Source organism: Perognathus longimembris, chromosome 11 (genome assembly GCF_023159225.1).
Source record: "Perognathus longimembris pacificus isolate PPM17 chromosome 11, ASM2315922v1, whole genome shotgun sequence".
Classification (NCBI taxonomy): Eukaryota; Metazoa; Chordata; class Mammalia; order Rodentia; family Heteromyidae; genus Perognathus; species Perognathus longimembris.
The window spans coordinates 5,756,742-5,780,206 of NC_063171.1; the positions used below are offsets into that span (position 1 = coordinate 5,756,742).

The following is a 23,465-nucleotide window of genomic DNA, read 5'->3' on the forward strand; positions in this document are numbered from 1 at the left end:
AAAAGGTTGAAAATTCTCAATTTGCTAGTATTGTATGGGAAGAGGGAAATTTTGTGCATGCACAAACAGAAATCCTTCTCCATTAGACATGTACATAACACCTCCAGTTTGAAGAGAAACTGTTATTTCCCTCAAACCCTGCCAAGTCCATTAATATTCTGCATACATTTTCACTAATGAATTTAAATAAAGTAAGACTCGAGGAAGCTTTCTCCAAATATGGTCCTTAGATCTACAGCAGAAACTCATTCTTAAAGGTCTCAGAAGCCTCATCTTGCTAAGTTATGTTTTTGCATGGTTCCCTCCTTCAAACCTTGGAGAATTTTTTGTGTGTGCTGTGCAAGGGTTAGGCCTATGGATCTAAGTCATGCATCTCAAAATGGATGCAAATCTGTTTGGTGCTTTGCACTGCCTGGCTTGAGTGAAAGTGGTAGTAAGGCCACTGCTAGGAGAGGTTCCAGTCTTTTGTAAGCTTTCCTCCCTCATAAGATAGCTACTATCCATAGATGCCCTGAAAGTAGCCCCTGTTCACTGCTAAAGGCTGATTTGCTCCCCCTTAGAAGTGCATACAGTGTAAGAAGACATGTAGTGGATTCTTTGTGTGTGTGTATGTGTGTGGTGGGGGAGGTGAATTCAGCAAAGTGCTGCACTACAACAATCAGCTTGAAGAATGCTGAAGTCAGTGCACACCAGGTCAATTCCTTGTGCAGGAGAAAACTTGACTGGAAGCTTCTGGGAGAAAGTCACTATAGTTGTTACTACCCACTCTTGACGTTGAATCTGAAACCATTAATAATATATTTCATGACATTAGCTTGTCCTTCAACCACATTCCTCACCAAACCTTTGACTGAGGATACTGACAAACAGCAAAACCGAACATATTAATTTCACCTTTGCTACTCTCCTTTAATTCCAGATCTGGCAAAAGTGGCTCTGGGTGCTCCCAAATGAAACACACTTCATAAACTGGTGATGCACACACCCACCCTGTCATAGATGATATGTATTATATAAAATATATATTTATTTAAGTGAGTTGTCAATATCTAGAATTCAGGGGATTCCTTGTCTGGTTTATGTTTCTGGTTTCTCTTACAGTTCTGAAGAGCTAGTCTCCCTAGGCCCATAATTCTCAAGTGATAATGATGTGATAAACCAAGGACTGGTAATTCCTCCCAAGTAGACTAGCTCCTCTTCTGGCCATCAGTTCCCACCTACCCTGCATGTAACACTTCCTTTACCTCATAGCTTTGTAGCATTTGAGTCTGAGTCCAACAAGAAAAGGAGCCCCAAAGAGGGAAGATTTGTTTTTATACAGTGGTCTCTGGTGACAATCTCCCTATCAATCAATCATGTTTCAATAGTATCCACTGCTGAAAGAGTCTCATACACAAGAGTCCTAGAATCAGAGATGAATGAAATGAGTTCAGTTTGTTCAATTTAGTGTACCAGACTTCCCTTTTATTTCTCATAAGGAATAAAGGTGGAAACAATAAGGAAAAAACATATGTAACTGAAAGACAGGTAACCTGGTTTTCTGAAACAATGTCCTTCCTCATACTGATTCCTAGTTTCTTTACCTACATGATTGAAAGTATGAATGCCATTACCTACATCTCATTCATTCAACCAAATTTATACTGAGTGACTGGCAGCTTCCAAATGTGGTTCTACATTTAGGACTGCTGTTCCTCCTTTGTAAAACAGGATCATGTTAATAAACACCTCAATGTCTAGTATATTCTGAATACTTGGTCACTGTGTCCTTTTACTATTTATAAAATACCAACTTTTTGTCAAGGTATGTGCTGACTTAGAAATACAAAAGCACAAAAACATGTGGTTCATGTCTTGTTGAAACAAAGCTAAAAGGGTCAGTAACTATATGGTCAGTAGCCTAAAGAAAAGCTCCTCAGAGTAACTGTGATGTTTTGAAACCTAAATGGGGTGATGTGGCCATGGCAACATCATATTAAATGAAAGACTGTTTTACATGCAACCTTTAGATGCATGTATATGTGGATCTAAATAAGACAGCTTTTGACAATGATATTCTTTCTAGAAGACTTCTTTCTACATTCAGCATTTCAGTGGAAGGTTGTTGTTATTAGCAGAGTCATCATAGTAATAAAATCCGAGCCTTCTCCCTAGAAAAATATGGATGCACAATAGCTTGGGTAATGTTCCATGGATTTGGAGCCCCCAGAAGCCCAGCCAGGCAGCCTGCTCTATTTAGGTCCTCATTGGGCTAGTCTGAGGATAGATAGAAGCATGATCTGGAAGAGGGGGTCAGATACAAAGAGAAGAAAGCAGACAAGTGGCCATTTCTATGTGCCAGTAAGGGGAGGAGGTACACAGAGGTCAAGTGGGCAAGTGAAGAGTATTTTTAATGAGATGACAGGATTTTTGTATGCCTTTTTTCAGGTAATAATGATTAAGTTCAACAGAGTTAATGGTTTGTTTATTTGCCACTCTGACATTTTAAGTTTTGAAATTACCTTCTCTTGTGACCCTTTTACCCATTTCTTAAGTCAACGTTTGTCATCCCCTCCATGGGAATTCCAGCATGTGTGAAGCCAGTCCACTGCTTTTATATAGGGTTGGTAGATGACTGCTCTCCTCTCCTCCTTCTCACTCTCTTTTTCAGTTTTCTCCTGGTCTTCAACTTCAGTTCCCCATATTCAGGAATGTGGTTCCACATGAGACCAGGTTCTTTTCGTGACTGGATAAGACCAGTCTATATGTGAAGCCTTTATCCTTTACCATCTCTGAGCTTTTAAGTCAAATACAACACTTTATCAAATTCCCTACAAAACAAGCCCAACTGCAAAAGTACTGGAAATAAGGTGAGTTTTTTACGGAGAATTTGGGAGACAGTGAAAAAACTCACCACATGCCACAGAAACATCACAGAATTTCCTTCACATGGCCCTTACCTGCCAAAGCCTTTGTCTTCAAAGGGCAGTCACTCACCTGTGGCCTCTCCCACTGCTCTCCCACACCTTCATTCTGCAGTTTGTGTTCTTGTAATTCAGAGATGGTAGCTCCCTCTGTGTCTTCCATTCTGCTTCCTCATTCTTGCTATTTGAAACTGCCTTGAATTATGAAGAAAAGAACAACTCTGCTGAGGATGACAACTTCATTAGTATTCTACATCCTTCAAGCAAGCCCCTCTTGGTATTTACAGTAATTGAGACAGGGGTGGGCGGAGATTTAAATAACACACAGCCACCCTCCACTCCCAGCGACAAGCTTCTTTGTTCTTCACTAAACACATTGAAGGCATCCTGTACCGTAGGACATTAAATGGCTACATAAACATGATATGTCTGGCCATTCCTGGACATTTATGTTATTTTATTTTCCTATTATAAAAAATGCAACAACCAAATAGATACTGCTTAGATGAGTGTGACTGGAGGGTAAATTTCTAGGGTTGGTATTTCTGTGTCATGGATTTGTGCACGGTAACATTTATTGCCCTAACCGACTATGTATAAAAGACTGTTTCCCTTCTCAGAAGTTACCTAGTTTTATAGGTTTGTTTATTCATGTCCTACCTTAACTCAGGAAGAGATTGAGGTGGCTGACAAGGAAATGTAAATTAAAGGTAGAGGAAAAGAAAAACTAGAAAACAAAAGGACATAAAACAAACTGATTATTAAGATTATTTTTTAAATTCATTCAAGTTCATTCTGTGTCATAGGCCAACTTCAAATAAGCTTTCCAACAGCTGTTTAAAAGGGAAGCCAAATCGATTATAGAATCTACTGCTGACACCACAGCTATGTCTTAGTGTCTCCTAAAAAGGCCACAGTGCAGCACATCAGAGTCTTCAGCCATATGACCTTATGTGATCCCACCACACCCCTATGTGTGCCCATTTGCTCAAACCCCAAAACACATCTGAGAGCAGAGCTCTCTGTTCTGTCACATACATGCTGGTTGTGTTGGGTGGAGAACACCTGGCCTAGACTGATAAGACAACCCCTGCCACCCCGTATGGCCAGATAGCCTGACAGTCAGAGAAGCCTTCATCACTCAAATATGCAGACCTTCCTCTTTCCTTAAGGCTTCTAGGAATTGCCTTTGAAGGGCAGGACCAGAAGCAAACTTTGGATCAGTAAATGGAAACCAGGTCAGAGCAGCTATCTCAGGCAGGAGGTGTGGGCCACCTGCCAGGTGAGTGGACAGGGTGCCAGAAGGGTGTGCTTTCCTTGCTGCGCAAGATTGGGGACAAGATCGCAGAGAAGTGACGAGCCAGAGGCCACCTATGTGACTGTAGATGCCAAAAATGGGGCTCCTGAAGGAGCTAGGCACATTTTAGCTCCTGACATGACCTCAGAGCTGGAGACAGGAGAAACCCAGAGTGACCTAGCTAGGAGAGGAGACTGAACTAGTCAGGAGGAAAGAGGAAGAGGTAAAGAGGCCTGTACAAATAGAAAGAAAAAGAAAGGACTCAGGTTCACAACTGAGTGCCCTGGTAGAGAGCCAGGTAATTCTGTTAGGAAGCCAGTTGGCCCAAAGCAGAGACCATGGAACTGGAGACCAAGCCACAGAATTGCAGAAATAACTCAACTAAGACCTGGAAACTAATCTAAAAAATGTGCATAAATTCCATGGTCTGGGCTGTCAAGGTTCAAAGTAAAACTAACTGGGTTGTAGAGATTTTGTCTCTAAATTCCACTGTTGATCGCACCCTCAAGAACAACCAGACACATTGTACTGTCAACAATCAGACATGTCCAGTAGAGAACATAACATCAAAAATGGACTGTGAACAGAGGGGAATCAAAAGTTAAGAAGCGGGGCTGGGGATATAGCCTAGTGGCAAGAGTGCCTGCCTCGGATACACGAGGCCCTAGGTTCGATTCCCCAGCACCACATATACAGAAAACGGCCAGAAGCGGTGCTGTGGCTCAAGTGGCAGAGTGCTAGCCTTGAGTGGGAAGAAGCCAGGGACAGTGCTCAGGCCCTGAGTCCAAGGCCCAGGACTGGCCAAAAAAAAAAAAAGTTAAGAAGCTGTGCCTCAGCTCCATGAATATAGAAAGAGAAATACTTCCCGTTGTCATTCCCTGGGGAGAGGGGTGCCGGTAGGAGAAAGTTATCCCAAGGGAGGAAAACAAGATAGTGGAAAGCACATTTGATCAAAGAAGCTCTTTTTTGAGTATTACTCTGGAGAGCCACAAGGAGAGACAGGCACAAAAGAATAGCAGGTAGCTACAAAAGGAGGAAAAAAAAAAAACTAAAGGAAGCATTGGCACAGGCATACTGAGGATAGAACATGGCAAAGGGAGAAAATAAGGTATACTTTCTAGTTAGAGATTGATGTATTGTTTTTCATGATTCCTTTGGGCTTATCCAGGCAAATTGTGAGATTGACTGTGATGAGTTTTAGCCTCCTTTGTCCAGTACTTAGAAACATACTGCCCATTACATCAGTGGACTAAGAGATTCTGCTTGGCTAGACCTGGAGAGCAGATTCCTCATATTCATATTCTGCTTCTCTCCACGAGGACAAGAGTGAATTTCTCATGGCATCTGGCTTCTGCTTGTTAGAATGTGGCTGATGAAGACATTGGATCCCAACTGTTTTCCAGAAAGACATATTAGTTAAAGAATACTCTTAGTTGGGGCTGGGAATATGGCCTAGTGGCAAGAGAGCTTGCCTTGTATACATGAGGCCCTGGGTTCGATTCCCCAGCACCACATATACAGAAAACGGCCAGGAGTGGCACTGTCAAGTGGCAGAGTGCTAGCCTTGAGCAAAAGAAGCCAGGGACAGTGCTCAGGCCCTGAGTCCAAGGCCCAGGACTGGCAAAAAAAAAAAAAAAAAAAAAAACAAGAATACTCTTAATTTTGCAGGGCACTGGTTTACTTCCTGTAATCTTAGCTACTCACAAGGTTGAGATCTGATAATCAAAGTTGAAAGGAACTTTTGGCAGAAAAGTCCACTGGACACTTCTCTTCAATTAATCACCAAAAAGCCAGAAGTGAAACAACAGCTCAAGTGTAAGTACATCAGCTCTGAGTGAAAAAGCTAAGAGACAGCACCCATGCCCTGAGTTCAAGCCCTAGTAGTGACACCAAAAAAGAAGAAAAAAAGGAATAATTTAAATCTTATTTGGAAAACATGAAAATTTATTTTTTTAAAAATTCAACCTGTGAATACCATATTCTACTTAAAAGGGATTTGAAAATTGCATGGATTTAGCTGTTGCATTTAACATATAACTTTCATTTAAAAATTATTGATTGAATATGTAAAAGCTTAAGAAATGCATCTTAGCTTACAAAAAGAGACTATTTTTGTACAAATAGCCACAGTCTGTAGAACTATAACTTGGTGATCTGAAAATTTTGGCTGAGACTCCTTGAAAATCTTTTTTGAAACAGGGCATTAGATGAACAGCACTACAAAGTCCCACCTCTGATCAATATAATGATTTTAATTTCCAAACCTCCAATTGAGGTTTTTAATCATTTCCTTGGTAACAGAGAGTTTTGAACAAAATACACGGGCAGGAGTATTATGCAAAGGTTATTTATTTTTCCCTCTGCCTCTGATTAGCCAGAGAACAATGCCAAAATACAGAGGAGGAGAGCAGAGGACTCTTTTAATCTAAAGAACAGAAGTTAGAAGTAGAATGTACTAAGGAAGCTTCTCCCTCCTAGGGTAGTTTTCTCCAGTCTGCACCCAACTGCGGCCCAACTGCCTGGACCATCAGTCTGTTCTCCTGGGGAAGGGAAGGTCTCCCTTTATCTTTTCTTCATTATAGGCTCCTCACCTTGAAAATTAGCCTTTGCTTAATATTATGGATGCTAAGTAATATATCCTCTAAGGCATCCTTCAACCCACAAATTATGATAAATGTTCTTAATTTTTTCTGCCCTCATCTGAAGCAGTTTGCATAGTTTTGAGTTACAAAAATACATATATATTCTAACACAGGTATTTTACTAGTTTATAATTGTTCAGAAGCAATAATCCATACTCAAATGTGTTCTATAGTACTACAGTATTACAATACATTTTAAACAAAAGGGATGGGAGAGTTGGCACTCTTCGCTACCTTCCAAACTCTTTTTAAAAATTTATTTGTTCTTGTAAAGTTGATATACCAAAAGGGTTACAATTAGATAAGTCAAGTGATGATTACATTTCTTTATGAACAGTGTCACCTCTTTCCTCAATATCCCCTAATTTTTCCCTCCCTATCCTCCCCCCAAGTTGTATAGTTCATGTTCAACATAGTTTCTAGGGAGTATCACTGCTGAATTTGTTCACCCTTTGTCCTACCATTTCTGGGCCATCCTTACCTTCTCCAAAATAGATAAACTTACATACAAGACAAAAGATACAGAAAACAAAAACAGCAACAAAGGAGAAGGAAATAACAGCAACAGCAAAAACCTCTTGTTTCCATTTCTTGGTTGTATAGAAGGAATACCTGTATAGTATCTAAGTAAGTGAGAGGTTCTGATGTGGTCTGAATCAACAGGACAACCTTGGGGCTGCCAAGGTTGCAGGTCATTCCCTCCTCCACCCCACCTCAGGTAGAAGCCTTTCTTCAGGTTTGCTCCACCCGATTGGTGCCCCAAAGGTGAAATTCCACCAGTTGTATTCAGACCTCTACAACTCCCAGTCTACTGCGAAATGGTTGCTGCTTAATGTGACCCAGCACACAAACATGTGGACATGGGATAAGCATGACTCCCACGCAGCCCAGAGGAGCTATGTAGGTCAGATTTTGAAACCGCACCCAGAGTTATTTAGAAAGGTGTTTAGAACTCATGGGTCGATTGGCTTTGTTTGAAACAATGCTGTTGCCCTAGTAGAAAACAATAAAGCTGATTATACTTCTTTTCTCTCGAACTTCAAAGCTTCTCGAGGGAGATAGATGCCACATAATTCTCCAAGGAGATGTGGTGAGAAGAAATTGGGTCCTATAGCTAGCTTGTATGGTGGAAAAAGAAATCAAAAAGCATGGGGGGAAATATTGAAACTATAAGTAAAAGTAAAATGTGAAAATATGAAGCTGAGCAAAGGGATCATTTGTATCCAAGGTAGAAAGAGACTTTTTTAAAAAAAAAAAAACTGGTAAGATATTGTGGATAAAGAGGAATAGATACATAATTTTTTGTTGGCTGTGGAGGAGGGCAGTGAATATCATACATAAATTATGCAGAAAATTTGCCATTGCTAGAGAATATTTAGAATTTGTATCAAAGCTCTTTCACATATGGCAGGTGATTTTTTTTGTTTTGATTTTGGTGTTTTTTTGTACATCCTGTCTCATCATCTAGTCTAGACATTGGACCTCCTTTGCTCAAAATCCAGGTACCTTTATTTTCTATTCAAACAAGACATCAATGAGAATGAACTCAAACAGTTGCAACAGCTTTCTCTCCTTCCACTGAAGTTTTGACAGCAACCACATAAAACAAAACCAGCTGGGGATGTAAGTAGATGGTGAAGAGGCAGTCCTAGGTGGGAAGACTGTGATGATGGAAAAATCTGGCCCTCGATTAATGAATGGTACCAACACCTTTCATGTCGCCTGTTAGAATGGCACACAAGACCTAGTGAGACAAACAGGAAGAAAAGAGAAAGATCTTATCTTCTTAATTGACCTAATCTCACCTCCTCCCCTGTAACTATGCAGGATTTGTAACACCTAACTTCCTTTAATTGCATCAAATGCCTCACCCAGAAACAAGGCACAGTGGTGATTATGAATGGTGATTATGAATGAAAAGACACTTGGCCTCTGTCCTCCTTATCATTAGCCCTGCAAACTTACCTAGGGAAAGCTGCTATGGGACTCACTTCTTACATTTTTGTTTTTGTTCGTTCGTTTGTTTGTTTGTTTGTTTGTTTTAAGGGAATGTTTTTTTATTTAAAAAAGTTTTTTTAGTTCTTTAATTTTAAGCCAAACCCTTTGTCCCAAACAGAGTGTACATCCTATCCTCTTACTATTCCTAACTTATATTATAAATGTTGGAGTCAACTAAAGTAGCCACAATAATGGAATAACCACTGTGGATAATGAAAGCTTTTAGTTTGGGAGAGCAGGGGGAAAAAGAAAGAAAAGGCCTGCTCAGAATTGCAGAGCCAGGGAGTCTGGCAGTTTTCCCTCATATTCCTGTGATAGACAAATTGTTAGTTAGCACACGTATAATTTATTAGTAATTGCTCTAATTTGCCTCCTAAGTTTCTAAGTTGCCAGTTCACTGAGATCAACTATTTTGTACTTGTAAAATAGGAATCAGATGGTAATTTAATGAAGTTGCTAGCCAGTTCAGGGTAATTTTTGCACAAATGCAGTTACTGCCATTATACTTTAGAAAGGTGGGGGAGGAATAAAGTGTCAAACTTCTTAGAAGCCCAGTGACTAATATCACTCACTGAGGTTATACACACACATTTTCCTCTGGTGAACATGTGGCTACAGAGATAACTGGCTTCCCATTGGGTTGGGTGGCAGTCTGTTTTAAAGAAATGCTCACATCCTCTTTGGAGCATTGTCTTGACTGCCATGTAATGGACAGGAAGCCCTATCATGGGTGGTCAGGGAGGTGAAGCAGAGGCCTAGAGAGTCCTGCAAATAATGGAAAGCAGAGCCAGAAGTACAAATGTAAGCTGGAGACAAGGCTGGCTTAGAGCTTGTTTCTTTGTGTAATTATTCTTAAAGCAAATGACCTGGTTTTTTTCCAAGTATGATTAATTTGACTTCAAGTTAATTCATTTCTATAAGAACATAAAAACAAAAGTGCCTTTTTAGGGCCAACATGCCAGATTTTTCTGTTCTTGAAATGCTTCAGTTTACCAACAAGAACACATTTTCTGCTTATTTTTCTTTGCTGATAACTCAAACAAGTTGAGGTCCACTCTGCCTCAGTGATATCAGCAAAGTGTAAACTCCCTTCTCTTTACCTTACTCTGTTCTTGCTGATTTATCAGAGCCAGGATCATGATACTATTTGTTTTTCACATTTAAGCTTATGGTATTGGAAATGGTAGAAAGTAGGAGTATAAAGCTTTGAGCCAATCTTTGAGAAAATTAGAAATTGAGGTGACAGAATAAATGTAGATTGCTCTACACATTTTTGGAAAATCACTTCTTGTCCAACGCAGCTGGCAACCATCCTAGGACTGATAAAATTCCTTTACAATTCATCAGAATTTAACTTTGGCTCAATCTGTCAAAGTCACAGCCACATCTCTCCAGAAGACCGTTTGGCCACAGGGTAAAACACATTATCATAAACACCATGGATATTCCTAAATAGCTGATGTCCACATGCCTTGAGCCAGACCTATTGAAAACTACCAGGAAAAAAAAAACCCTGAAGGCTTTTTGTAAAGATTATCTCTGTTAATTTTATTAAAATTAAGATACTTTCCCAAGTGCCCAAATGACATCTGAAAAAAACTGATTCTAAGTCTAGAACCAGAAGTTGAGACTGGAACTTGAAAGGCAACTATTGGTGTTTAGAAATGTTAATATGCTTATAGCTTTTTGACTTACTTTGTACACTGTTACTGATGTGTCACCAAGCAGGATCACTGGCTTTAATGTTCACTTGATCATTGCTACACACCAAAATAAGATGGTCAGTCCATGCCTCAAAGTATGGCTTGTAGGGCCAGAAACACCAGTAGCCCATTGGAAATAAAAGTCCATAGGCCTATTCCAGCCTTATACGGCAAGCACAGTCCCTGGGGATGGGACCTAGGAATCTGAGCAACTGCAAACTCTCAAGTTGATTCTGATTGCTCACTCAAGTTTAAGAGCCAGTGGAATTTCTTGAAACAAGCTGTCAACCAGCAGTTGATGACTATTCTGGCCAAATATCTTTCTGCAGATGAAGGGAATATGGCTTTTCATACCATACTGTGTCCTACTTGCTGATTTTTCTTCCTTCCTTCACAGTAGTTTTCCCCAATACCTGAATTAGAGCTGTGAGACACTACTCACTGAAGATGTCTTTGCTAAGTATCAGTGGTGCGTGCCTGTAACCCTAGATACTCACAAAGCAGAGATCAGAACCACTAAGATTCCAGGCCATCCCAGACCAAAAAAAAAAAAGTCAAGACCGCATCTTAACCAATAGCTGGACACCGTGGTTCATGCCTGTTATTTCAACTATGGTAGGAAAATAAGAAAGGTCGTGGTCTAGACCCCCTGGGCAAAAAGCAAGACCCTATCTCAAAAACCACAACAGACTAGTACCAGTAACTATCAGCCTAGCTGTAATCCTACCTGTATTAGGGTCTGAAGGAAGTGGAGGGTGACTACAAATTAGTATGATATTCTTTTTAAGAATGAGGACAACACCTTGGGATTAAATGAAGGTATGAAATACTGTGAAATACTAAAACCCCTGAAATGGTTTTTTGGTATGATTCTGGTAGAAACATATGGTTTTATTTCTCTTGAGTATCTTTCACTGAATTCCAATATCAACGAATTTGCTGGTCATTTGGACACCATTGCCTATTTTTTAAGAACTCCAAACTCTCAAAAGTGGTTTTGACACTTTACATTTGTCCTTAACAATGTTGGACAGTTTCTCTGAATTCTCAGCAACACTTGTTACTCATCTTTTTCATTGTAGCCATCCTAGAGGGAATGTAGTAGCATTCATCATGGTTTGGTTTGCATTTCCCTAATAATGTAGATAGAACATGTTTCCATGTATTAATTGCTCATCTGCATATCTTTGGAAAAATGCCTAGCCAAATCTTTTGTTACTTTTTAACTGGGTTATTCATTTTTTCATAGTTGAGTCCAAGAGCTTTGTATCTATTCTAGATACTAGCCTCTTTTCATATAAGTGATGTACAAATGTGCTTTTCTAACTCAAGCATTCTTTTTTTTATTTAATTTTTTTCTTTATTGTCAAAGTGAAGTACCGAGGGGTTACAGATTCATATGTAAGGCAGGGAGTACATTTCTTGTTCAATTTGTTACCTCTTCCCTCATTTCCCCCCCTCCCTCTCCCTCTCCCTCTATGAGTTGTACAATTGGTTTACACCAAATGGTTTTGTAAGTATTGTCAAGCATTCTTTTTACTTTCTGTCTTGATAGTGTCCTTTGAACCACACAAGTTATTTTGTTTGGGTTTTTTGTTGTCTGTTTTTGTGCCAGTACTAGGGCTTGAACTCAGAGCGTGGGCTCTGTTTTTTAGCTTTATTTAAACCAGGCATTCTTCACTTCAGCCACACCTGCACTTCTGGCTGTTAATTAATTGGAGGTAAGTGTCTCATGGACTTTTCCTACCCAGGCTGGCTTTGATCTTCAGATCTCAGCCTCCTAAATAGCTGGGATTACAGGTATTAGCGACTTGTGCCTGGTTTACATAAGTTTTTTGTTGTTGTTGTTAATCTTACTAGTATTTTAAGTTACTTATTTAAGAAACTATGGCCAAATTCACAAAGATTTGCACCTGTCTTTTCCTAAGACTTTTACCTCTTATATTTAGGTCTTTGCATGCAGATATTTCAAAGGTTCTCACGTATTTCTGAGGCAAATCTACTTTAAAAAAAAACTTCAATTTTATTTTTATTTTATTTTTGCCAGTCCTGGGGCTTGAACTCAGGGCCTGGGCACTGTCCCTGGCTTCTTTTTGCTCAAAGCTAAGTACCCTACCTCTTGAGCCACAGCGCCACTTCTGGCCTTTTCTGTGTACATGGTGCTGAGGAATCGAATGTAGAGCTTCATGCATGCAAGGCAAGCTCTACCACTAGGCCACCTTCCCAGCCCGCAAATCTACTTTTGAAAATTAAGAGTGGATGGGTTCTGATAGCCTCTAAGAGGCTAGAAAAAAAGCATGAGCTCTGATACAAGTTTTGTACTTTCTGTGTTTTTTTGGTGGGGGGGGAAGAAGACGGGGGGATTATTTGTTTTTTCTCTATTACAAACAACTGATTCTAGAAAAGTTATGTTTCTATTTAAGTATATGGTTAGCTCTTGTTACCACCAAAGTACCAAACATGTTTAAGAAAGTCCCCTAATAGTTTGAAATTTAAATATTGACTGTTATATTAAATATTTTCTTTTCTTTTCTTTTTTTTTTTTTTTGGCCAGTCCTAGGCCGTGAACTCAGGGCCTGAGCACTGTCCCTGGCTTCTTTTTTTGCTCAAGGCTGGCACTCTGCCACTTGAGCCACAGCGCCACTTCTGGCCATTTTCTATATATGTGGTGCTGAGGAATCGAACCCAGGGCCTCATGTATATGAGGCAAGCACTCTTGCCACTAGGCCATATTCCCAGCCCCTTCTTTTCTTTTTTGGCAGTAATGAGTTTGAACTTGGGGTTTTGTACTTGTTAGGCTAATCTATCACTTGAGCCATGCATCTAGCCCTTTTTGCACTGGTATCTTCTGGTGGTGGTGGTGGTGGTTGTGTTTTGATGTAGTGGTGGTAGCGGTGGTAATGTGTATGTGTGTGTGTGTGTGTTGGTACTAGGGTTTGAACTCTGGGCCTCATGCTCAACTTTCTTTTTCACATTTGGGGCTCTACCAATTGAGCTATGCTTTTCGTCCATCTTTTTGTTGGTTAATTGGAGATGGAGTCTTACGGACTTTTCTGACTAGATTGGCTTTGAACTATAAGTACCCAGCTCTGCTCTGGTTATTTTTTAGATAGAGTCTCACTTTTTACCTGGATAAGCCCAAATCTTCCTTTCTATACTTCCTGCTCTAGCCAGGATGACAGTAACCCACTATCACACCCAGTTTTTTTTCTTTTGAGATGGGTGTCTCAACTTCTTTGCGTGGGCTGGTCTTGAACTGTGATACTGCTGCTCTCAACCTCCCATGTATCAAGGTTTACAAAAGCTCAGGGACCCAGAACCCCAGGCCCAGAACCAGAATTCAAGCCCCAGGACCAATAAAAAAGAAAGATAGTTAAACATACCTATACATTAATGTAATATCACATAAACAGAATCAGGAACATCAACAAAAAGAGAATGCTGCATTGTTAAGACCTCATATATCTAGGCAATCTGGTTTAAAGGCCTTACTAGCTTTATTTGAAAAGTCTCCTAAATTTTCCACTTGAAATTTCTTTCTTTTTTTTTTTTTGGCCAGTCCTGGGCCTTAGACTCAGGGCCTGAGCACCATCCCTGGCTTCTTCCCGCTCAAGGCTAGCACTCTGCCACCTGAGCCACAGCGCCCCTTCTGGCCGTTTTCCATATATGTGTTGCTGGGGAATCGAACCGAGAGCTTCATGTGTAGGACGCAAGCACTCTTGCCACTAGGCCATATTCCCAGCCCTCCACTTGAAATTTCTAAACTAAAGGAATAACAAAGAGTTGAATACAGAAAATGGTTTGAGGAAGACAAACTGAGATGGAAGAGCTGTTTCTGTTTTACTACTCTCTTCTAAGCCATGATCCTTTTTAAACAAATTTGTATTTAATAAAAATTCCTGAATATATCAGTTGTGTGCTTCTTAAAAATGTATACACTGTTCAAACCAACCAACATATAGAAAAATTCTACCTCCTTGGAATTCTGTATCTCTCTCCATCTCCATTTTGCCGCTAGGAAACCATGGGTATAATTTCTGTCACTATTGATTAGCTTTTCTTCAAGAATTTATACAAACAGGCTCAAACTATACATATATTCTTGCGTCTAGCTTCTTTGTCGTAACCTGTCTATGACTTGTATCTACATTGGTTCACTCTACTTATTATTGAATTATCAACCACCATTTGAATATAACACAAATTATTCATCCACTTTCCAGATTGTCTGTATGAATTAAAATACATTCATCTCTCTATGAGCAGAGGTTTTTGTTTCTCTTGGGTGTATACCCAATGCTAGGTCATATGTTCAATAGGCATTTAATCTTTGAATAAATCAACTAATTCTTTTCCCAAGTAGTTTCACCATTTTCTACTCCCACTAGCAATGCACAAAAGCACCAGTTAAAACCTATAACCTTGATATACAAATTAGTGAGGAAAAATTGTGTTTGTGTGTATACGTGTGTTTGGAGGAGTGGTATTGAGATTTGAACTCAAGCTCTTGCATATTTGCTACGCAGGCATTCTAATGCTTGAGCCATGACCCCACCTTTTTTTACTTTATATTTTAGGTAGGGTCTTATACTTTCCTCTAGAATCAGTCTTGGGCCATCATCCTCCCATCTTTTCCCCCACCATCATGTACCACCATTATTCTGGCCTTGATTTTTTTTTTCACTCATTCACTATTTGGTCTGTTGCTTAATACCTTTGCCTTGAAGTTATGTAAGTATTCTTCCATGTGGTTCTAAACCTTTCTAAGCTCCAATCAAGTATTATTAGTATACTACTAATAACTAAAGTTTGTTTGTTTTTTCCAAACACGGATAGTTAAAAATGGCTTCCAGGGCTAGACATGTAGCTCAACGATAGAGCACCAACCTAAAAAACACATGGCCCTGGGTAGAACTGAGAGGAAAAAAAAAAAAAAAAGAAGGGGGTCTGGGAATATGGCCTAGTGGTAAAGTGCTCACCCCGTATACATGAAGCCCTGGGTTCGATTCCTCAGCACCACATATATAGAAAAAAGCTGGAAGTGGCGCTGTGGCTCAAGAGGTAGAGTGCTAGCCTTGAGCAAAAAGAAGCCAGAGACAGTGCTCAGGCCCTGAGTCCAAGCCCCAGGACTGGCAACAAAAACAAAAAACAAATAAAATAAAAAAAAGGAATGAAGCAGCAATACTTACAAAACTATATGCTCTAAACCACCATGGTTGGGGAGGGCAATGGGAAGGGCAGAAGGGGAAAAATGAGGGAGGAGGAGGTAACAAGTTGGATAGGAAATGTTCACACTGCCTTATGTCTGAAACTGTAACCCCTCTGTACATCACACTTACAATAAAGAAAGAGAGAAATAAAATTTTTAAAAAAGAAAAGAAGGAAGAAGGAACAGAGAGAGGGAGGGAGGGAGACGGGGAGGGAAAAAGAAAATGTATATTAAACAGCATTTATTTACTTATGTTCCTTTTCTAGTAACTAGGCAATGAATATGAATGCTTAGTCTTGATCACTCCACATCTTGGCAGTTTTTGTGAGTTACCCTATTGTATGTTAAGTTACTGTGAAAAGCCAGTGCCTCTGTTCATGAGAGAGGAGCAATGCAGATTTAAAAAAAAAACAACAACAACAATAACAAAACACTCTAGCTTGAAAAAGTGGTCAAACCAGTGTGAGAATCTTGGCGTCTTTCCATGGGCCCACTTTGTAACTTACAGTCCTGGTTTCCTCATCTGTAATCTGGGCAGTAGCGGTCATTATTACCCATATGTCATATGATTGTTATGAAGACAATGATCTCATTTATGTAAAGACTTTGGCTGTGTTCCTGGTCATATTTATTGCTCAACAAATGGAAGCTTTGAAGAAGATATATTCCAATGTGATTGAAGGAAGGTCATTTTAACAAACATAGGAATGTACTGTAGGGTGTAATTTCCCTCTCCTTTTGCTTTGACCTAGAGAATGTTCCCTCTCTGCTTCAGATGTTCGCAGTCCATTAGCTTCTAATAAGCCCCACTTTCCTCAAGGGTATTTGTTCCCTGCCTGCATACCTGCTTGCTGGCTGGTATGAGAGGGGAGCATGAGCCTTCTCTCACCGGGGTCCAGGCTAGTTCATTTGCTGAGACACCTGGCTCACCATGTGGCTCTTTTCTGCAACTGTTCTAACTAATCTGTCTGTGAAGCATCCTGTTCTTTTCAGAGGTTGGCCTTGACCTTCCACATGCTAACAAAACCTAGGCAGAAGAATTATGACCTTCCTGCTTATGTGACTTCCAGACTAGCTAGGCTCTGGAATCTCTTACTTCTTGATCTTGATAAGAAACCATAGCAGGACAACAGGAAAAGACTCACTAGACTCACATCTTAAAATTCTAGAAAAATGGGGCTGGGGATATAGCCTAGTGGCAAGAGTGCCTGCCTCGGATACACGAGGCCCTAGGTTCGATTCCCCAGCACCACATATACAGAAAATGGCCAGAAGTGGCGCTGTGGCTCAAGTGGCAGAGTGCTAGCCTTGAGCGGGAAGAAGCCAGGGACAGTGCTCAGGCCCTGAGTCCAAGGCCCAGGACTGGCCAAAAAAAAAAAAAATTCTAGAAAATTGTTACAAAGTTTAATTTTCCAAAAAAAAAAAAAATGAAGCATAAGAAAGGGAAATTCCTCGATCTGAAGCTTTTCACTTAAATATGGTTTTATAAACACTTCTCTTTGCCCCTGCATTAACAGCCTTTGTGCAGTAGCTAGTATTATAGTTTCTCCAGATAACTGAATTTGAAAATCAAAATCTATCAATCCGGAAATAAATGAATGTTACTATTAAGTAAATTTATTTTAAAAGTAGTGTGTGTATGTGTGTGTGTGTCTATTTATGTGTGTGCCTGTGCATAATCAGACTGTTAATGTCATCAAACTCTTCATTTGGAACACCTATCAAGGCAACTCTTATCCTTGTCTTTGTATGTGTAATGCTTTGTAATCTATGGAATTAGTTCTACCATCTGGCCAAGGGCTGATGAGGCATAGCAAAGCGAAAGATATGAGTAGGTGGGTTTGTTTTGTTTGTAATTTTCTTTTGACTGCTGTTAAAAGCATGTCAATTTTATGTAGTTAACAATAACTTTCTAAGGATTTTTTTTCTCCTTAAGAATTTTGACAAGTGGCTTTAGATTGACCAAATCTTCTACTTTTGTTTATAATAACTATTGTCTGGGCCTGCCCTACAAATTAGCAAATCTGATAATTAGTTTATCTTTTAAAGAATTACAATATTTTAGAGTCTTTTTGTTGGAAATATGTACTTCTCTAACTGCAATGCATAAAAAATGTCTTATAACAACTCATAAAAATAGTTTCCTTAAATGGAAGGTCTTGGAAAAAATTATACTAAGTGAAGTGAGCCAGACCCAAAGAAACATGGACTCTATGGTCTCCCTTATTGGGAATAATTAGCACAGGTTTAGGCAAGTCACAGCAGAGGATCACAAGAGCCCAATAGCTATACCCTTATGATCACATAAGATGATGCTAAGTGAAATGAACTCCATTTTATGGAAATGATTGTTATATCACAGTTGTAACTACTTTCAACATCCCATGTGTATCTGTAGTTTCTACTATTGATGATGTTCGTGTATCACCTTCTTGTGATTGTATCTACACTATCTCTGTAATCTTATCTGAGTGTATGGGAAACAGTGTGTACTGGTATTAGAATTAGGAAATTCAAAGGGAATACCAAAATTGAGAGACAAAGGGTAAAATAAGAGAAACAACAACAAAAGCAATACTTGCAAAACTGTTTGGTGTAAGTGAACTGAACACCTCAGGGGGGGAAAGGGGGAGGGGGAGGGGGTATAAGGGACAAGGTAACAAACAGTACAAGAAATGTATCCAATGCCTAACGTATGAAACTGTAACCTCTCTGTACATCAGTTTTATAATAAAAACTTAAAAAAATAGTTTCCTTAGTCACACAATCAATGGCTTATGACTGAAATCCTAGCTGTTCAGATGACTGAGATTGGAGAATCTCTTTTCAAAACCAGCCCAAGCAGGGAAGTCCATGCGTTTTGTATCTCCAGTTAACCAGCAAAAAGCTAGAAGTAGAGCTGTGTTAGTGTCAGCATTGAGCAGGTAAAGCTAATGGACAGTACCAATGCCCTAAGTTCAACTGGCACATGGGGACACACATACCTACACATATATACCCTCACCCAGAAATAATAGCTAATGTTGTTAACCGAACTATGTCAGATGCTTTATACTTTAAATTTCCCAGGCTGCCCTCACACTTGAAATTCTCCAGCCTTACTCCCCAGTGTTGGGATGCCAGGCATGATGGTACATGTCTAATGGCCAGCTAATTAAACCTTTTTGTATTACTTGTCAACAATGGAGCCGTCCAAAATTATATATATATACAAAAATAAAATCATTTCCTATACAAGTACACAACCGCAAGACTACTCACTCTTTGCTTGCTCCATAAAACAAAGAAGGCTAGACAATTTTTAAAAATCTACTAAGTATTCATTGGGTGCCAAGCACTGGGATGAACATTACATATATTACCTGGTTAATGCTCACAACATGTTATAAACAATGATAGGGCCACTATTAGATTAATTTTGTACATAAGAAAACTAAGGCTTACAGAACATCAATTTGCCCAGTTACAAGGACAGAAAGAAAGCCCTTTGTTATTCAAAATAATAATTGCAAAATGGACTTGGTAACAAGTTACATAAACACAAGTACATATTAGTTTTATTATTGTTGAAAGCATGTAGTTATATATATTCATAAACAAGACACATAATTATTGTTAGACTGGAAGGAAACTACCATGGAACATCTAATGTTCTCATTTTCCAAATGAAAAAATTAAGGACGACAGAAGTAAAATGATTCACTCACAGGGACATAGCCAGTTAATTGAATTTCAGAATCAATCAGCAGATGTATATATCTTGTGTTTCCTGTGAATATGAGTTCACTCAGTGTTAGCAATTTGTCCAAAACTTCCTTCCCTGAGTTCTCACATTGCACAATTATCATATTAATGTCATAGTTTCATACTGATTGCTTCGTACAGTGCCTCCTTTCTGCCAGTCAAGGGTACCTATTTCATATTCCTATTAAGTCTTTTAGATGCCTGCTGGTTTACATTGTGTTAGTTTACATTAGTCAACCATAGTAGCTACAGTGTTGCTAGTCACCACCCTATCCATATAATTGTTTGTGGTGTCACTGGGGTTGTGAAGCAACCAGCAATATTCATCTTTGTGTTTATATTTGGCAGTGACTGGTAATGGTATGATTACAGGATGTAAACAAGCCCCACCCAGAACATGCATAAGTGACTTAATGATTGCCTGGGGACAGGTTACCCAATACTATTGCACTCTGAAATGAAAATATCCAGCCTAGACAACTTTATTATACTATAAATTTGGTTTCCTACTATTACCACTTCAAGCTAAATTATATATGTTTGATGAGACATAATTTCTTATTGGATCTAAAGAATACCAGGGCAGACTATATCATGATAGAATTTGAATTTTAATCAAGTTTTGTTCATTCCCAAACACTAGCTTATAAAATAAATTAAGTACTGTAGTTATACAAGTGAATAGAGGATAACATAGAACCAAAAAAGGAACAAATTATATTATTTATCATAAATATTTTTATAGCATTCAGTACCACAATTGGCTCTTTTTTTTCTGAACTTTCCATGAACTCTCCTTCATCAGCCTTATGTTTGGTGGCTTGAAAGACAGTTGTCTGGCTCTGGGTTTTGGCATCTCTGGACTGAACATGGTAAAGTTTGCCCTCTGATGATTCTCTAGAATTTTGATAACCTCAATGCAAACCCTGCATGTAGATCAATGTTCCTTGTTTCTGCAAAGATGATATGTTGAAACCTTTCCAATAAAATGTCATTAGTGAAGTGAAGACGGAAGCTCATGTAAGACTGGTTTGTTTGGTTCTGCTTGCTGTATTTTTCTCTTCTTCATTCAGCACATCCGGAATTCAGACATTTGAAATAAGTAGTACAAGAGATGTTATTGAAACAAATGCTGGAGGGGATGTGGCCAAAGGGAACCCTATTACATTGTTGGTGGGAATGTAAACTTGTTCAGCCACTCTGGAAAGCAGTATGGAGATCCTCAGAAGGCTAAACATAGAGCTCCCCTACCACCCAGCAGCCACACTTTTGGGCATCTACCCAAAAGACCACAGACAAGAACACTCTAAAGCCACCAGCAGAACAATGTGCATCGCAGCACAATTTGTCATAGCTAAAATATGGAACCAACCCAGATGCCCCTCAGTAGACAAATGGATAAAGAAAATGTGGTACATATACACAATGGAATTTTATGCCTCTATCAGAAAGAATGACATTGCCCCCATTTGTAAGGAAATGGAAGGACTTGGAAAAAATTATACTAAGTGAAGTGAGCCATACCCAAAGAAACATGGACTCTATGGCTTCCCTTAGAGGAAATAATTAGTACAGGTTTAGGCTAGTCACAGAAGAAGATCACAAGGGCCCAATAGCTATGCCCTTATGAACACATAAGATGGTGCTAAGTGAAATGAACTCTGTGTTATGGAAATGAGTGTTATATCACTGTTGTGATTATTTTCAACATGCCATGTGAAACCGTAGCTTTTTTTGTTGTTGTTCCTCTTGTATCACCTTCCTTATGTTGTCCCCGTGCTATCACTGTATCTCATCTGAGTACCCTGGATACTGTATATACTTGCATTAGAACTAGGGAAGGGAAAGAGAATATCAAAATCAAGAGACAAAGGATAAAAAGACAAATGACTCCAAAAGCAATACTTACAAAACCATTTGATGTAAACCAAATGAACAACTCATGGGGGGAGAGGGAAAGGAGGAGCAGGGAGGAGTGGAAATGAGGGAGGAGGTAACAAAGTGTGCAAGAAATGTACCCACTGCCTTACATATGAAACTGTAACCCCTCTGTACATCCCTTTGACAATAAATAAGTAATTATTCAGAAAAAAAGATGTTACTGAATATATGTCATAGCTCAAATTGCCTCAGATACATCCTCTTAGATTCTATACTAACCACATCATCAACTACAGTAGAATAACATAAATAACAAGAACACTGAATTACCTGACCAAGGAGCAATATCTCCTTAATCTTAGCCACTATTAATTCATGTTGATGAGTGCTTAGCTTAGAACCATGGTACTTATTGTAGAGGTTAAAGAGTCAGGCAGGAATAAGCCAGAAAAAATAGGTTATGTAACTTTGAATGTTAAAACTATGGTATTGCCACTTTGCCAGATGTCTCTCTTTTTTTAATTATAAAAAATAGCAAGATATTATTGTTGTAAACAGCTTAGGACATGGTAATCTATTTTTCTAAAGTATTTTAAGGCATCAGAACAGTAGGAAGGGGTATCTAGTACTTTTTATAACTGGAGGCTAATTAAGATCTTAAATTTAATTTTAGAAACATTTTCACTGGGAAAATTTTAATAAAAATTTAAAAATTAATAAGAAAGTTTTTAGAGTTTGTATAAAATGAGCCAGGAACAAGATTTATGCTCTGCCTCTGGAAGGACATTGAGTATTATTTCATTTTGCAAATATTGATACAACTGTCATATTGTTTTTATTTTGCAACAGTTTTGTTTTTTCCCCTTGAAACAGTGTCCCAGGAAGCATTGAGACTACTAAACTTTATAATCTTTATTCGTGATTTATACAGCTTGGAATCAAATCCCTAGAACAAAATTAATAAATCATGTGTCAGTGGAGAGAATGGTGGAGACTGGAAACAACTTGAATGATATTTAGGTGAATGGTACCACTTATGACAACTCTTACTTTATGAAACTTTTCTAATTAACATAAATATTCTTAGGACCTCCTAGAAACTATAGAAATGCATTCTTTTGCCAGATTTACTCCAACATGGGCTAAAAACAAACCATTATTTGGTCAACACATTCTTTAACAGGTAACTATCAAAGAGTACTACAGAGCTAGATTTCACAGCACATCAAAATTCTTACTCCACCACCACCCCCTCCCACTGCAATTTATGTCCATTTGTTCTTGTTGTTTTCTCAGAGGAGCTCTTACAGCATAATTAAGTACCCTCTGTGGAACCATAACTAAGCAATAACCTTGGAGACAATGGTACATTGGTAATTAGTCTAGGAAGCAATACTAGTTGGAATACCAAATTAGACTAGTTGTATGTTAGTTACTGAATTGTTTTTCATAAACAGTAGTGATCACAGCTTTAAGAACACATGGGGATTATTGGCTGTGATTATTTAAGATGTGTGTGTGTGTGTGTGTGTGTGTGTGTGTGTGTGTGTGTGTGTGTGTGTGCTGATACTGGCACTTGAACTCATTGCTTCACTGGAGCTTTATCATTCCATAACTGGTGCTCTTTCACTTGAGACTTACCTCTAGCCTAAAAGTTTTGCTGGTTACTTTGGAGATGATACCTGTGGACTTTTCTGCCTGAACTAGCTTTGCACCTCACTTCTTAGATTTCAACCTCCTAAGTAACCAGGATTATAGGTGACTGCCATTTGCATTCAACTAAAATAAACTTTTTGATAACAATTTTATATTTATATTAAGCACTATAAATATAGTACAAGATGATAATATAACTAACTTTTTTAAAAATTCTTATTATGAACTCTTATGGTACTGTTTACATTTTTTTTTACAACTAATGAACCAAAATTGAGACTTTATGTGGGGGTAGGAATGTCTGACCTGAAGTACTATGCCAGCAAAATCATTTGGCACATGGTAGAACAGACACAGATATTTCTTGTCCACTAACTCTAGCCAGTCTACTTTTATTGATAATTTTGCCTGACCCTTAGTGGTGTTATAAAT

General features: G+C 38.8%; 1 protein-coding gene and 1 long non-coding RNA gene across 2 annotated transcripts in view; one reads left to right on the plus strand and one right to left on the minus strand.

Annotated features, from left to right (window-relative positions):
* On the minus strand, positions 1-23,435 carry LOC125359795. The gene is made up of 4 exons (XR_007212615.1): positions 23,424-23,435; positions 23,158-23,166; positions 15,099-15,107; positions 1-250 (listed from the first exon to the last, which is right to left on the minus strand). It is a non-coding gene; the product is annotated as an uncharacterized LOC125359795 (long non-coding RNA).
* The window catches only part of Marchf3 (membrane associated ring-CH-type finger 3), a 116,009-nt gene continuing 99,906 nt past the window's right edge, over positions 7,363-23,465 (plus strand). Inside the window, exon 1 of the mRNA XM_048357677.1 lies at positions 7,363-9,641. The gene's annotated coding sequence lies outside the window, so the exon portion shown is untranslated. The remainder of the gene's footprint in view (positions 9,642-23,465) is intronic.